Raw genomic sequence first — 13,961 nt, 5'->3', positions numbered from 1 at the left:
TTACCAGACTTCAATCACCGGCATATTTTTTAATGCCTTTGTGATATTTGCCTGACATCTATGCATACTATTTACTTGATATTTTTATTTAAAGTGACTCACATTTTACTCACTAACTTTATTTTTATGGAAACTTTATATCATTACTATAAATAGAAATTTTAGCATTGTGTTCCAAATACACAAATTGCACTTAAAAATAAACTAATGGGTGTTTGGCTTTAGCTAAAGTCCCAGTAGGTAATTAGGACAAAACCTCCCCCTGAGAATGACAGGAAAAGCTAAACAAGATATTTTTAAGTGTGTTCAATGCTTTGGAGATCTACCAACGACAGTTTCAAAGAGAAGATATGTGAAGATATAGAAACCAGAGAGCTGATTCTCACATTTACAGCCACTTCTTTTTTTTTTTTAGAATAATTGTTCCAAAATAATTAGGAGCCAAGCAGGGTTTTCAAATAGTTCCTTATCTAAAGAAGGGGGGGAATGAATTTTAAGACTTGACGAAGAAGGAGGCTCGTAAAAATTCAGGCTTTTATTTGGGACCCAAAGAGCTACACTACAATGCAAAAGTGAACTAGAAGAGAAACCTGCTAGACCTCACAAGGACAAAAGTCCAGTTCTCAGTCTCAACTCTGATTGGATTAAGGTAGTTTCTCTAACCTGGCTGATTTCCAGAAACAAACCTAAATCCTTTCCAGAACAAGATAGTATCATCCAGGTCTCCCTAATTCTCTCTAACTTTTCCATACAAGATATAGGTCGTGGATTGATAATGAAAAGAAAAAAAATTAGCAAAAGAACCGTAGTTATTGTGGGTAAAATTGTAATATTTCCCGAATCTCTCTCCTGGCCTTAGTGCATCTCCATATCAATAGGTGTTTCCAAGGAGTGGAGAGAAGTAGTCCGTCTCCATATCAACAGGTGATTACAAGGGTGGAGGGAGTGAGGGCATATCTGGACCAGAGAGATTTGGCCGACTCTCTTTTTATAGCTGGGTTGCCAGAGACACAGGCAAGCAGAAGTGGACGACTGCTGTAAGCAATAAATGGGTTTATCCCCATTTATTGTCTCTCTTGGAAAGAACACCTTTTCCAGTGTTCTTTATACCTTTCTGCATTATCTGAGCTTCAGGCTATGATACTTTCTGTCTCTCTTTAACTGATTTCAGCTTCGAAGATAATTTGCCCCACGTTGGGAATTTATTTTCTCCCCAGAATTACAGTTACCAAGTATAAACTTTAAAATAATTATAGTTATTTTAAAAAATATTTGAAATTATGCTTAAACAACTGTGAAACACAACTGAGATTTTGGCTGAGAATTGGGACATACATATAAGGAAATAACTATACTGAAGCAAGATGACAAAAAAGGATGAAAAATAGATATTTTGAATAGAAGCCTTATCAGATTAATGGAGTTCGTTTTTGTTCCCAATTTCCCCAATTCTTTGCTATGAGTACTTATTGCCTTGAATCAAATGCTTCTTATTCTGTGATTTTCCATTTTAAATTATTGGGATTTTCATATTTGCACTCCATCAGTTTTAGGAAGTTTTTTTTCTAGGAGTTTGTCCTAAATTTTCAAATTTTATGGCATTTAAATGTCTGTAGGTATCTCATTTGTAAATTCTGATTTTAGTTATTTGTACCCTCACATTTTTTCTTTAAAATTTCCTTGGGTTTAACTACTATTCTTTTTTTTCTTGTTTTTAATACAAATTTGTTCTTTTATCACTTTCTGGAAAATGCAAGAAACTTTACATATTTAACTACCTTTTAACTTCTTCCAACTGGTATTACATAGATGTTAAGTATTTTAATTTTCTATAAATTTTAAACCTCAAAAGACAATTTTCCTGTTGTTTTGTATTTATATTTGTGGCTCAAAGTATGATATTTCCAGAATATCTCACCTGGCTTTAGTGCATCCTCACAGGTGGAGAGAAGTATGGCTTCAGTGCACCTGCATATCAGTAGGCGTTCCTCAAGGGTGGAGAGCATTCGTCTCCATATCAGTGGATAATTACCTGGGCAACCAAAGGCTTATCTGAACCTGAGCAGTTAAGGGGAGTGCTGGCTTGCTTCTGCCTGAGCAGGAAAGAGAGGTGGACCTGGACTGCGGTTTGTAAGCAATAAATGAATTTTAAACTTTATTTCTCCCTTTGCTTTCGGTTTTAGAGGTATTTTGCCTCGGGATTTCCTCTCCCAGGACTTACAATATTCTACTTTCTAAATTGGTATTTATTTAGATTCCCACGCATAGTCACCTTTTCCAGTGTTTTTTATACCTTTCTGCATTATCTGAGCCTCAGGCTATGATCCTTTTCCTTCTAAAGTTCTCATTTAGTTATTTTCTGCTGGTGATGAATAAGGGTTTTGTTTTTCTAAAAAGGCCATTATGTCATATCTTTTTTGGAGTGAAATAATTTGTGCTGAGTATATAATTTGATTTAGGTATCTTTATTTTTGTATGAGCCTTCTGAGAATTGGGGGAAGGGGAAAAGAAGGCAGGGGGCATATGCCACGATCTGCATGCAGGACCGTGCTTGGAGAACCCAAGATCAGCAAGGAGTTCTATGTGAGTGGAGAGGGCAAGCATGGCAGAGAACAGCAGGAAATCTAGGACTAAATCATGTAAGGTTTTAAGGATTTTTTTGCTTTAAGGATTTTATTCTAAACAAAGTAGAAAGTCGCTAGTTTTGAACAAAAGACTAGCATGAATTTCCTTATATTTTTAGCCAAATTATATTCCCTCTTCTGTGCTCAGAATTGATAGTTAGGTGGGTTGAACACAGAGATTCAATTTAGGAGTCCATTGTAATAATCCTTGCATAATATGAAGAAGGCTTGGATGAAGGTGATAGCCCCACAAGTGGAGAAAATTAGTTAATGAATATATTGTAAAGACATACTTAAGAGGTTTCACTGATGGATTGAAATGTTTGGCATGAGTGAAAGAGAAAAGTGAAAAATACTCTAAGTTTTTTACCTGAAAAATAGGAAGAAGAGGATTTTTTGATTACTTGGATGGTAAAGGATTGGTCATTAGAGGGAAAAATTCGAAGTTCAGTTTACTTATAGAGAAGATAGAATAAGGCTCTACTCTCAACCTAACAGGTACTAAAACAGTGTTCATTCACACTATAACCAAAAGATTGAGGCTGAAAATGAAAGCCTATTTAACCAAATTCATTTATAATAACGAATATTTTTTTATTAAGGTATCATCGATATATACTCTTATGAAAGTTTCACATGAAAAACATTGTGGTCACTACATTTACCCATATTATCAAGTCCCCCCATATCCCACTGAAGTCACTATCCATCAGTGTAGTAAGATGCCACAGAGTCAATACTTGTCTTCTCTGTGCTACACTGTCTTCCCTGTGACCCACCACCAGACCATGTGTACCAATCATAACACCCCTCAATCCCCTTCTCCCTTCCTCCCCATGTACCATCCCCCACACTCCCCTTTGGTAACCGCTAGTCCCTTCTTGGAGTTTGTGAGTCTGCTTCTGTTTTGTTCCTTCAGTTTTGCTTTGCTGTTACACTCCACAAATGAGTTAAATCATTTGGTACTTGTCTTTTTCTGCCTGGCTTATTTTACTGAGCATAATACCCTCTAGCTCCATCCATACTGTTGCAAATGGTAGGATTTATTTTCTTCTTATGGCTGAATAAATATTCCATTGTGTATATACACCACATCTTCTTTATCCATTCATCTACTGATGGACACTTAGGTTGCTTCCATATCTTGGCTATTGTAAATAGTGCTGCAATAAACATAGGGGTGCATATGTCTTTTTCAAGTTAGGCTGCTGTATTTTTAGGGTAAATTCCTAGAAGTGGGATTCCTGGGTGAAATGGTATTTCTATTTTGAGTTTTTTGAGGAACCTCCATATTGCTTTCCACAATGGTTGAATTAGCTTACATTCCCACCAGCAGTGTAGGAGGGTTCCCCTTTCTACCCATCCTCACCAGCATTTGTTGTTCCTAGTCTTTTCAATGTTGACCATCCTAACTGGTGTGAGATGATATCATATTGTGGTTTTAATTTGCATTTCCCTGATAATTAGCAATGTGGAGCATCTTTCCATGGGCCTGTTGACCATCTGAATTTCTTCTTTGGGGAAGTGTCCATTCATATCCTCCACCCATTTTTTAATAGGTTATTTACTTTTTGGGTGTTGAGGCATGGGAGTTCTTTATATATTTTGGATGTTAACTCCTTGTCAGATACGTCACTTATAAATATATTCTCCCATACTGTAGGATGCCTTATTGTTCTGCTGATGGTGTCCTTTGCTGTACAGAAGCTTTTTAGCTTGATGTCATCCCATTTGTACATTTTTGCTTTTGTTTCCCTTGCGTGAGGAGAGGCATTCAGGAAAAAGTTGCTCATGTTTATATTCAAGATATTTTTGCCTATGTTTTCTTCTAAGAGTTTTATGGTTTCATGAGTTACATTCCGGTCTTTGATCCATTTATAGTTTACTTTTGTGTATGGAGTTAGAAAGTAATCTAGTTTAATTCTCTTACATGTAGCTGTCCAGTTTTGCCAACACCAGTTGTTGAAGAGGCTGTAATTTCCCCACTGTATATCCATGGCTCCTTTAATGTATATTAATTGGCCATATATGTGTGGGTTTATATCTGGGCTCTCTACTCTGTTCCATTGGTGTATGGGTCTGTTCTTATGCCAGTACCAAATTGTCTTGATTACTGTGACTTTGCAGTAGAGCTTGAAGTTGAGAGCATAATCCCCCCAACTTTATTCTTCATTCTCAGGATTACTTTAGAGTTTTTGTAGTTCCTCAAGAATTTTAGAACTATTTGTTCTAGTTCATTGAAGAATGCTCTCAGTATTTTGATAGGAATTGCATTGCATCTGTAGATTGCTTTAGGCAGGATGGCCATTTTGACAATATTGATTCTTCCTATCCATGAGCACAGGATGTATTTCCATTTATTGGAATCTTCTTTAATTTCTCCCAAGAGTGTCTTGTAGTTTTTAGGGTATAGGTCTTTCACTTCTTTGGTTAGGTTTATTACTAGGTATTTTATTCTTTTTGATGCAATTGTGAATGGAATTATTTTCCTGAATTCTCTTTCTGCTAGTTTATCATTAGTATATAGGAATGCAATAGATTTCTGTGTATTGATTTTGTATCCTGCAACTTTGCTGAATTCAGTTATTAGTTCTAGTAATTTGTGGGTGGATTCTTTAGGGTTTTTTTTATGTACAATATCATGTCATCTTCAAACAGAGACAGTTTAACTACTTCCTTGCCAATCTGGATTCTTTTTATTTCTTTGTGTTGTCTGATTGCCCTGGCTAGGATCTCCAGTACTATGTTGAATAAAATTGGTAAGAGTGGGCATCCTTGTCTCGTTCCTGATCTTAGAGGAAAAGCTTTCAGTTTTTCACTGTGAAGTATAATGTTGGGTGTGGGTTTGTCATATATGGCCTTTATATGTTGAGGTACTTGCCCTGTATACCCATTTTGTTGAGAGTTTTTATCATGAATGGGTGTTGTTGAATTTTGTCAAATGCTTTTTCAGCATTTATTGAGATGACCAATGAATTTTGTCCTTTTTTTGATGTGGTATATGATATCCATTGATTTACAAATATTGTACCAACCTTGCATCCCTGGAATAAATCCTGCTTGATCATGACGGATGATCTTTTTGATGTATTTTTAAATTCAGTTTGATAATATTTTGTTGAGTATTTTTGCATCTATGCTCATCAGGGATATTGTTCTGTAATTTTCTTTTTCGGTGGCATCTTTGCCTGGTTTTGTTATTTAAGTGTTGCTGGCCTCATAGAATGAGTTTAGAGGTATTCCCTCCTCTTCTGCTTTTTGGAAAACTTCAAGTAGGATGGGTATTAGATCTTCATTACATGTTTGATAAAATTCAGCGGTGAATAATAACGAACATTTTTATAAAACATTGATTCTTACAACTTCAGATAGAGCTACAAATTATATGAATCTAGAGAGCTATGTGACTCAAATCACTAACATGAATTCTAAAAGATGTCTTATTTTTATGGCACCTTTTAATATCATCAATGACTTTATTCTTTAAAGAATTGTCTACTCTCTAAAGCCTCTGGCTGACTTTGAACGTTTGTTTCATTAGTGGTAATTTTTTATTATAAAAATAATTATTCATATGCAAATCAGGTTTCCTACAACTTAGAAGTTATACACAGTTGTCATATAGTAGTTTTTACTTATATTCACTATATATAATATTCTTGTATATATATATATATATATGCATTTTTCTTATAAAGATTAAATCAGAATGCTAAAATCAATCTTCTAATACATTGTTCTTAATTTAAATAAGTTTATTGTATTTTAAGGCAAAAAATTAAAACTTTAACTAATATTGTCATCTAACATTAGTCACTGTAACTATGTCCTGTGTTTAAATATACTGTATCAAAAAGAAAAAAATGTCTTAAATACAATAGAAAGGAGAGAACTGATAGGTAAATGAAAACTGTGACCTTAGATTCTACAATTAATTTTCCATATGAGAGGAAAAAAAGAATTATTGTTTGGCATCTATATATTTTACTCAGAAAATCAAAGCTTATTTTTTCCTTATTTGTGTAGACTTTCAGTTCTCATGAGTTTATTTTTGTGCTTTCATGCTGTCCTTTTCCATCCTCCTAGTTTGTTTTAAATAGAGTAAGAATCCTTCACACCAAGAAAAACTAGAATTTTCAGTGGGTATTATGTTAGACTCTTCATATTTATTTTAAATTTTGTATTCTGACTAGTGAAGGAGCTAACTCACCAAACATTTTTTTTGTGTTTTGACCTATGTGTTCTGACAATACTTTTTAATAATGCTTTTCCTAACTCTGACCCCAGATTCAAAAATATGGAATTGTTATGATGTCTTTTAAAACTAAAGTGTTATTGGTGTTATTGGTGTTTCTCAGGTGGCCACTGAGTAACCGTAAAGATTAGTTCGTAAAAGGAAGGAAAGAGGAGTTCATAAGTAAGACATTCTTCAGATTTTATTGGTTATTGTTTTGTTAACTCAAAACAATTTGAAATCTCTTTAGGTTACCAAATAAAGGATATTAAAAATTTTTAAATATAAAGCAATATCACCCTTTCAGAGTTAACGATATCATTGGTTCAAAAGCTGGCCCCCATACACAGAGGGCAAAGAGAAATCGAAGAAAGAGGCAGACAACTCCAGATTGGGAGGTGGCAGGTTTAATAAACAAAGGAACTTACATATGAGGCTTGTCTTGGACAGCCACAAGAAAGTAGATCTCTGTTCCACCTTCCAGAATCTCAAAAGTTTATATAGAGGCCTTAACTGGGTTCAGTGATACACAGTCCAGAAGGTCTTAACAACACATTGTTCTCTCCAGGTTGCATCCTTGTAAAAACTCTCAGTGTGGGAACAGTGAGCAAAATGTACATTCCAAGGACAGGGGTTGGGGTGAGGAGCCTCTGGTTGCCTGGGTGGAGATTGTAGGTCAACCGGCAGTCACGTCATCTTGATGACCTCCTCCAATAGTTGTATAAGAAATGTGTTACTAATATATAAGGGTTTAGTGGCTATATACTTTTCACACTGAAAAGAGGCATTCTCATGGTCACATACAAAGACTGATACTATGTCTATAATTTGATTTTTTTATTGTGTTTCTCATATTTAATTAACTTACAATAATAACATGATGTATATTAGGAAAGAAAAGCAAGTTGTTACACTTAGAGCACTAAGTGGTGCCAAAACCAGGGACTTACATGATTAAAACATTCCAGTCTGCCTAAGCCTTCAGATACCTTCCTCATATATATCAAGACAGTTCTGGAATTTCAATTTCCTTTAGTATAAGCCATTCCCCAGTCCATGTGTGAGTCAAACAACCAAACTGTTAGAGCTTTTTCCAGGCCCGAAAACTTTGAATTTAGACTCTCTCATAATTGGCTCCATGTCAATAAATTATCCTGATGTAATTATATGTTCTTCCACCATGATCCCAAGCCCTTAATATCCATTCTCCTACACACTCCCAAGATTTCTGTCTGTATGAATTGGTAAAATCAGACTATTCTTCCAGTGTATAGTGAACCTCCTTTTAGGTTAAAACCTCTACCCCAATCATTGGGACCTTTTGTGAAATGAGTCTAATGACACATTTAGATTCAACAAGGGGATAGTAGGTGGTGTGTCCTGAGGAGAATCAGCAGTGCCCTGTCAGGTAACTGCCTCAGGAAGGCCATTTTGGTTTATTTGGGTAAAGATGGAAGGACTGCTTTTCCTGGCAAAGAAGACTTGGCAGAATGTAGGGGTTTGATATCCCTGGCTTTGTTAGGAGCTACATATATGTCCCCATTCCAATTTTTAGGATTTCATTGCTTCCCAACCAGTGCCCCCACTTTAACAGAAAATACCTCTGGTGGTTGGGAATTCAATTTGCACTGTAATTCAGTCAGTTAAAAGATGAGACCCTGGGTTTGGTTTTCAGAAATAGCTCTGTAACTGCAATAGACAAGAGTTTTTTCAGGGAAGATGTAGAAGGAAGCTTCAAGGTAATTTATGCAGAGTTTGTGCTGGTCATTTGAAGCCCTGAGGTCATCCTTTTCTCTCTCTGCTTTTTCCAGCATATTAGGGGCAATTCAATCAATCCCATTACACTACATAGTTTCACTAAAATGTTATAAGATAGCAAATATATGATCACTCAGAACCTCACCTTTTATAGGTACTTGATTAAGAATATCCACTGACACTATTTTGCATATCTCTGTTGCTACATCAAGCCATGGTCTGTCAAACCCAGAACCAATTCGGAAAACTCATCTCAGATTCTGTTCCTCTAACCTTACCAAAATTTATATTGGTCAGTGTTCAACCAAAGAAGCAGAATCAGAAGGAGGTATGTAATACTAAATTTATTGTAAGGAAATGGTTTATGTGATTGGGCTGATAAAACAAATCTAAAATCTGCTGGACATGATGTCAAGAAGGGCACCCTGGAACTCATAGGCACGTGCTGAATTTGCAGTCCAGAGGTGGGATTTCTTCTTCAAGGGCAGCCTGAGTTCTGTTTTTAAGGCCTTTCAACAGATTGAATTAAACCCACTCATGTTACCTGTAATAATCTCCTTTTCTTAAAGTTGACTGATTATGGACTTTAATCACATCTATAAAATTCCTTTGAAGCAACACCTAGATTAGTGTTTGGATAACTGGGGACTGTGGCCTAGCCAAATTGAGATATCAAAAGACCATCATATGCTTCTTAATATAGAGTATATACTACTTTTATAACTAAAAATAGTAAGTATGTGACTGAAAGCTTCTATTTAAATGACAGAAGATATATCTAGACTAAAAGTGTCTACTTCCTGTACTTTATTTAGGCAATAACATTTTCCTTCTCTTATTGACCTTATTTCACATTTGTCCAGATCTCCCTATATTCAAGGACTGGTGGGGTAGCACACAGAATAGTGGTTGAATGGTGATTCTTAATTAATACAGCCTTCAGATATCATTTTATTTCCCTAAAATGATAGGTTACACCTTGAGAGAATTTTATTTTCAAGCCCCAGTAGCTCCATCATCTTCTATTACATCAAAACCACTAGTCATTATCATATTCTGATTTCTGAACTCTAAGTGAATAAAAAGTAGACAATGTCTATTGATTAATGGAATAAATGACACATTCATTTAAAAAGTAAAGGGAAACACTTTGCCCTAGGTTTTGTAACAGCACAGAGATAACCCAATTCTACAGTCTACTCATTGGCATAGGCTATTTCTGTGTCAAATACGATTGTGTTTAAGGCATAATGTGAGGACTTTTAACACATTCTATATCAATTCATTTAGTTCTGTAATCTTGTTTGGTCTCTGTCATGTTCTGAATAGTTCAACAGAAAGATTTTAAACCACTATTCCCATTCCCACTGATTCATTTTCCAGGAAATTTTTATACTGTCCCTTTTTGCTAGAAAAGAAATGACTAACCAGTCAACTGGCAATTTTATTGTCCTTGGCAACAAAACAGGGTGACTTCTTTTCAGTAAAGACCCTAAGAGAAAGTCATCTGTGCTCTGAAAATACATTTATCTCAATTAATTTTTTAAAAGGGAAAAAAAGCCAGTTTCCTAACTGAATCACTCTGAACAGAAATCTGTTAAAAGAATAATGAAAACCAAATCACATTTAAAATAACACACAATTTTAAAATAGGAGGGAGATGTTGCATAGGAATTAACACAAAGGACTCACATATTTATTATTCTTAAACTAACTTTTTAGGTGATTCCTGTGTCTTTCCCTTTACCATTGTCATCAAAAACTGAAAATAAGTTCTAAGGCTCCAATAAACAGTATGGTAACTATAGCTATTAATATGGTATTGTATACCTGAAAGTTGTTGAGAGTGGATTTTAAGAATTCTCACCACACAAACATACACACACTCAAGTTAATTATATGAGGTGACAGATATATTAAATATCTTGCTCTTGGTAATCATCCCACAGTGTGTGTGTCTGTGTGTGTATAAAATTATCATATTATAGACTTTAAATATATGCAATTATATTTGTTAATTATTCCTCAAAATGTTGAGGAAAAATAAAGAATGGGAAAGTTGTCCTATACAGAATTTATTCTTTAGAATTATTGGTTTTAAAGGAAAGTCTCTCGTATACTTGACTTCGGAGCAGTTGTGGGAAAAAATGTATTGGAGTATTTTTCTCAGTCTGAAAGACTTGGGTGGAGCTTCCTGCCCAAGAATGTGCTGATGAGATCTGAGCCAGTCTCTGTAAGGAGATAGTATTTTTGTCTCTCTAAAACAGACAATTCCCAGGCTGGGTGGGGTGAACCAGGGTATTTATGTAATTCTTTACAGTTTACAAAGAATTTTCTTAAACCATCTTATTTAATCATTTAATCCTTATAATAATCCAATAAATTAGGTACTATTGCCTCTGTTTTTAAAACAAATATTTTGACCTACAAAAAAATTGAGTTCCATGCCCAATTTCACACAGCATTTAGTTACATTTCTGATTCTGAATCTCGTAGATTTTTCTGTTAGAATGACCTTATCTCCCAGAAGATATATTTGTACAATTCTCTGTGTTAAGTCAGCTAGGGCTGCCTTAACAAAGTAACACAGACTGGATGGCTTAACAAGAAAAATTTATTTTTACACGGTTCTGGAAACTAGAAGTCCAATCAAGATTGGCCCTCTCTTCCTGGTTTTTAGAGGGCCAACTTCTCACTGCGTCCTCAATGGAATTTCTTCTCTGTGCACTTGTGGAGAGAGAGCTCTCTTGTCTCTTCTTATAAAGACACTAGTCCTTTAGGATTAAGGCCCTAGATTACCTCATTCATTTAACCTTTATTACCTCCTTATAGACCCTATCTCCGAAACAGTCACAAGGTTAGGATTTCAGTATATGAATTCTGGGGAAAACACAATTCAATCTGTAAAAACTACCTTCCAGAGAGAGAAGAATCTATGTGTTTCATATAGACTCAAAGATTTTCACAGTCTGAAGGAAATTCATTTTACAGAAAAGTAAAGAGAGGCCCAGAGAGATAAATTAACCTATTAATATAAGTAATCAGGTAATGATAGAATTGGGACTAGAATTCGGTCATCTGATTTTCATAGCAGTGCTCTTCCTATTAAACAATCCATGTCTTATGATGTTATTGTTCATACACAGTTCCACTATGGTACTCAAAAAGCAAAGGATAGATTTAAAATCATCAATTTGGAAGGGACTTTTTCCAAAGAAGCCAGGGAAATTGGTCTAAGTTGTAAATTGATCTAAGACAATATGGGTCTTCATAATTGTTGGCTTCGTTTTGCTATAGTATCCAATCTTGGCAGGTAGGTGAGTCCTAAGAGCTTTCTTCAGACAAGTGCCAGATATCAAAAGAATCACTAGAATAAATTCAGTACACAGAAAAAGGTTCATTAGCAAACAGGAACTAAGACATTCATGTAACCTGTTCTCTCATGCTAAATGAAATGTCCTTTTTAAATGCTTTGACCATATTTAGCATGAAAGCTTCTCTAGAAGAGCATGTGCTAGAGACTGGAGTCTTCTTATCTAGTTGTAAACAATGGACGAGATTCTTTCAAATTAGTGACTGAATACCAGATTCATTGGGAATAAAATCCAAGAGCCCTCAGAACCACACAAACTGCTGGGTTTACTATTTGTGTGAGGGCCAGTGTCTCTGTAGTGTTCCTAACTAATTCACAAGTTTTGACCACTACTCACTTCATTAATGAAGTCATTTTTGCAACATCTGTAATACTAGGTACATATCCTCTAGTGTGGATTAGAGAAAAATGAATCTCAAGTCTCCTGATAATATCTCTAGCCTCAACTATCTTTCTTCATTATTCATTCTGTTCCTAGCCTCAGTAGCTTTCTTACTCTTCCTTGAATATACTAATGACATCCTAATATATATATATACACATATACATACATATATATGTGCATATACATTTAGTTCTGTTTCTCTGGAGAACCCTAATACACCTACATGTGCCCTAAGATTTTAGGAAGCTGTAATGGGATATACATATAACATTTTTTTATACTGCTAGGATTGTTAGGATTTCTTAAATTACTAGGTTTTTTGAAGGCTATTTCTTTGGGACAACCCAGAGTTACAGAAGTGCTAAGCATGGAAGAGGAGTCCAAAGACCAGCTGCAGTGATAACTTTGGTCACTAGAGGGCAAAACTGGCTCAGCAACTCGTTCTTTAACGCTAAGATACTTTATTACTTGATGCATATTTAAGATTCTTCACTTATTTTTTTTTAAAACATTTACTGAGCACATAGTGTGACCTGTGGGTTATAGCAGTGAACACCATAAATAAGCTCTTTATCACTAAGCTTGCTTAGGTTTCACTCAAAATGCTGTTTTGAAACAGCCTAAATCTTGTTAGTATTAAGACACAAATGGAAAGAAATCCCATGTTCATGGATAAGAAGATTTAAAATTGTTAAAATGTCCATACTACCGGAAGCAATGTGCAGATTTAATGCAATCCCTAATTTTTACAGAAATAGAAAAAAAAGCAATTCTAAATTTCATATGTAATCACAAAAGACTAAGCATAGCCAAATCAATCTGGAGAAAGTTGAACAAATCCACAACTGATCTTCAATCATGGTGTCAAGAATACACAATAGGAAAGGGATAGTCTTTTCAAGAAATGGTGCTGGGAAAACAATATCCACAATCAAAAGACTAAAACTGAATCTCTTATTGTACACCATTCACAAAAATCAACTCAAAATAGATTTAAAACTTAAATGTAAGATCTCAAACTTTAAAACTAGAAGAAAACATAAGGGAAAACTTCATGAATGTTGGCAATGACATCTTCAAAATATATAAAGAACTCCTACAAGAAATAATGATAAATTATTATAGTAATAAATAATAGTGAAAAATAATAATAGTAGTAGTAAAAAATAATAATAATACAAGCCAATTTAAAAATGGGCTAAGAGCTTGAACAGACATTTCTCCAAAGAAGACACACAAATGCCAACAGGTATATGAAAAAGGGGCTCAACATCACTAATCATCAGGGAAATGCAAACCAAAACCAGTTTTATTTCACACCTGTCAGGAATGCTGCCATCAAGAAATAAAAGACAACAAATGTTGTCAAGGATGCAGAGAAATTGCAACATGTTCACACTGTGGTGATGCAAAGTGGTACAGCTCTTATGGAAAACAGTATGGAGGTTCCTCAGAACTTAAAAATATGATCTAGCAATTCACTTTTGGGTATTTATCCAAAACAATTATTATCAGAATCTAATATAGATATTAACACTCCAATGTCACTGCAACACTCTTCACAATATCCAAGAAGTGGTAATAACC

This window comes from Manis pentadactyla, chromosome 5 (genome assembly GCF_030020395.1).
Source record: "Manis pentadactyla isolate mManPen7 chromosome 5, mManPen7.hap1, whole genome shotgun sequence".
Lineage (NCBI taxonomy): Eukaryota > Metazoa > Chordata > Mammalia > Pholidota > Manidae > Manis > Manis pentadactyla.
This window is presented reverse-complemented; position numbering follows the sequence as displayed.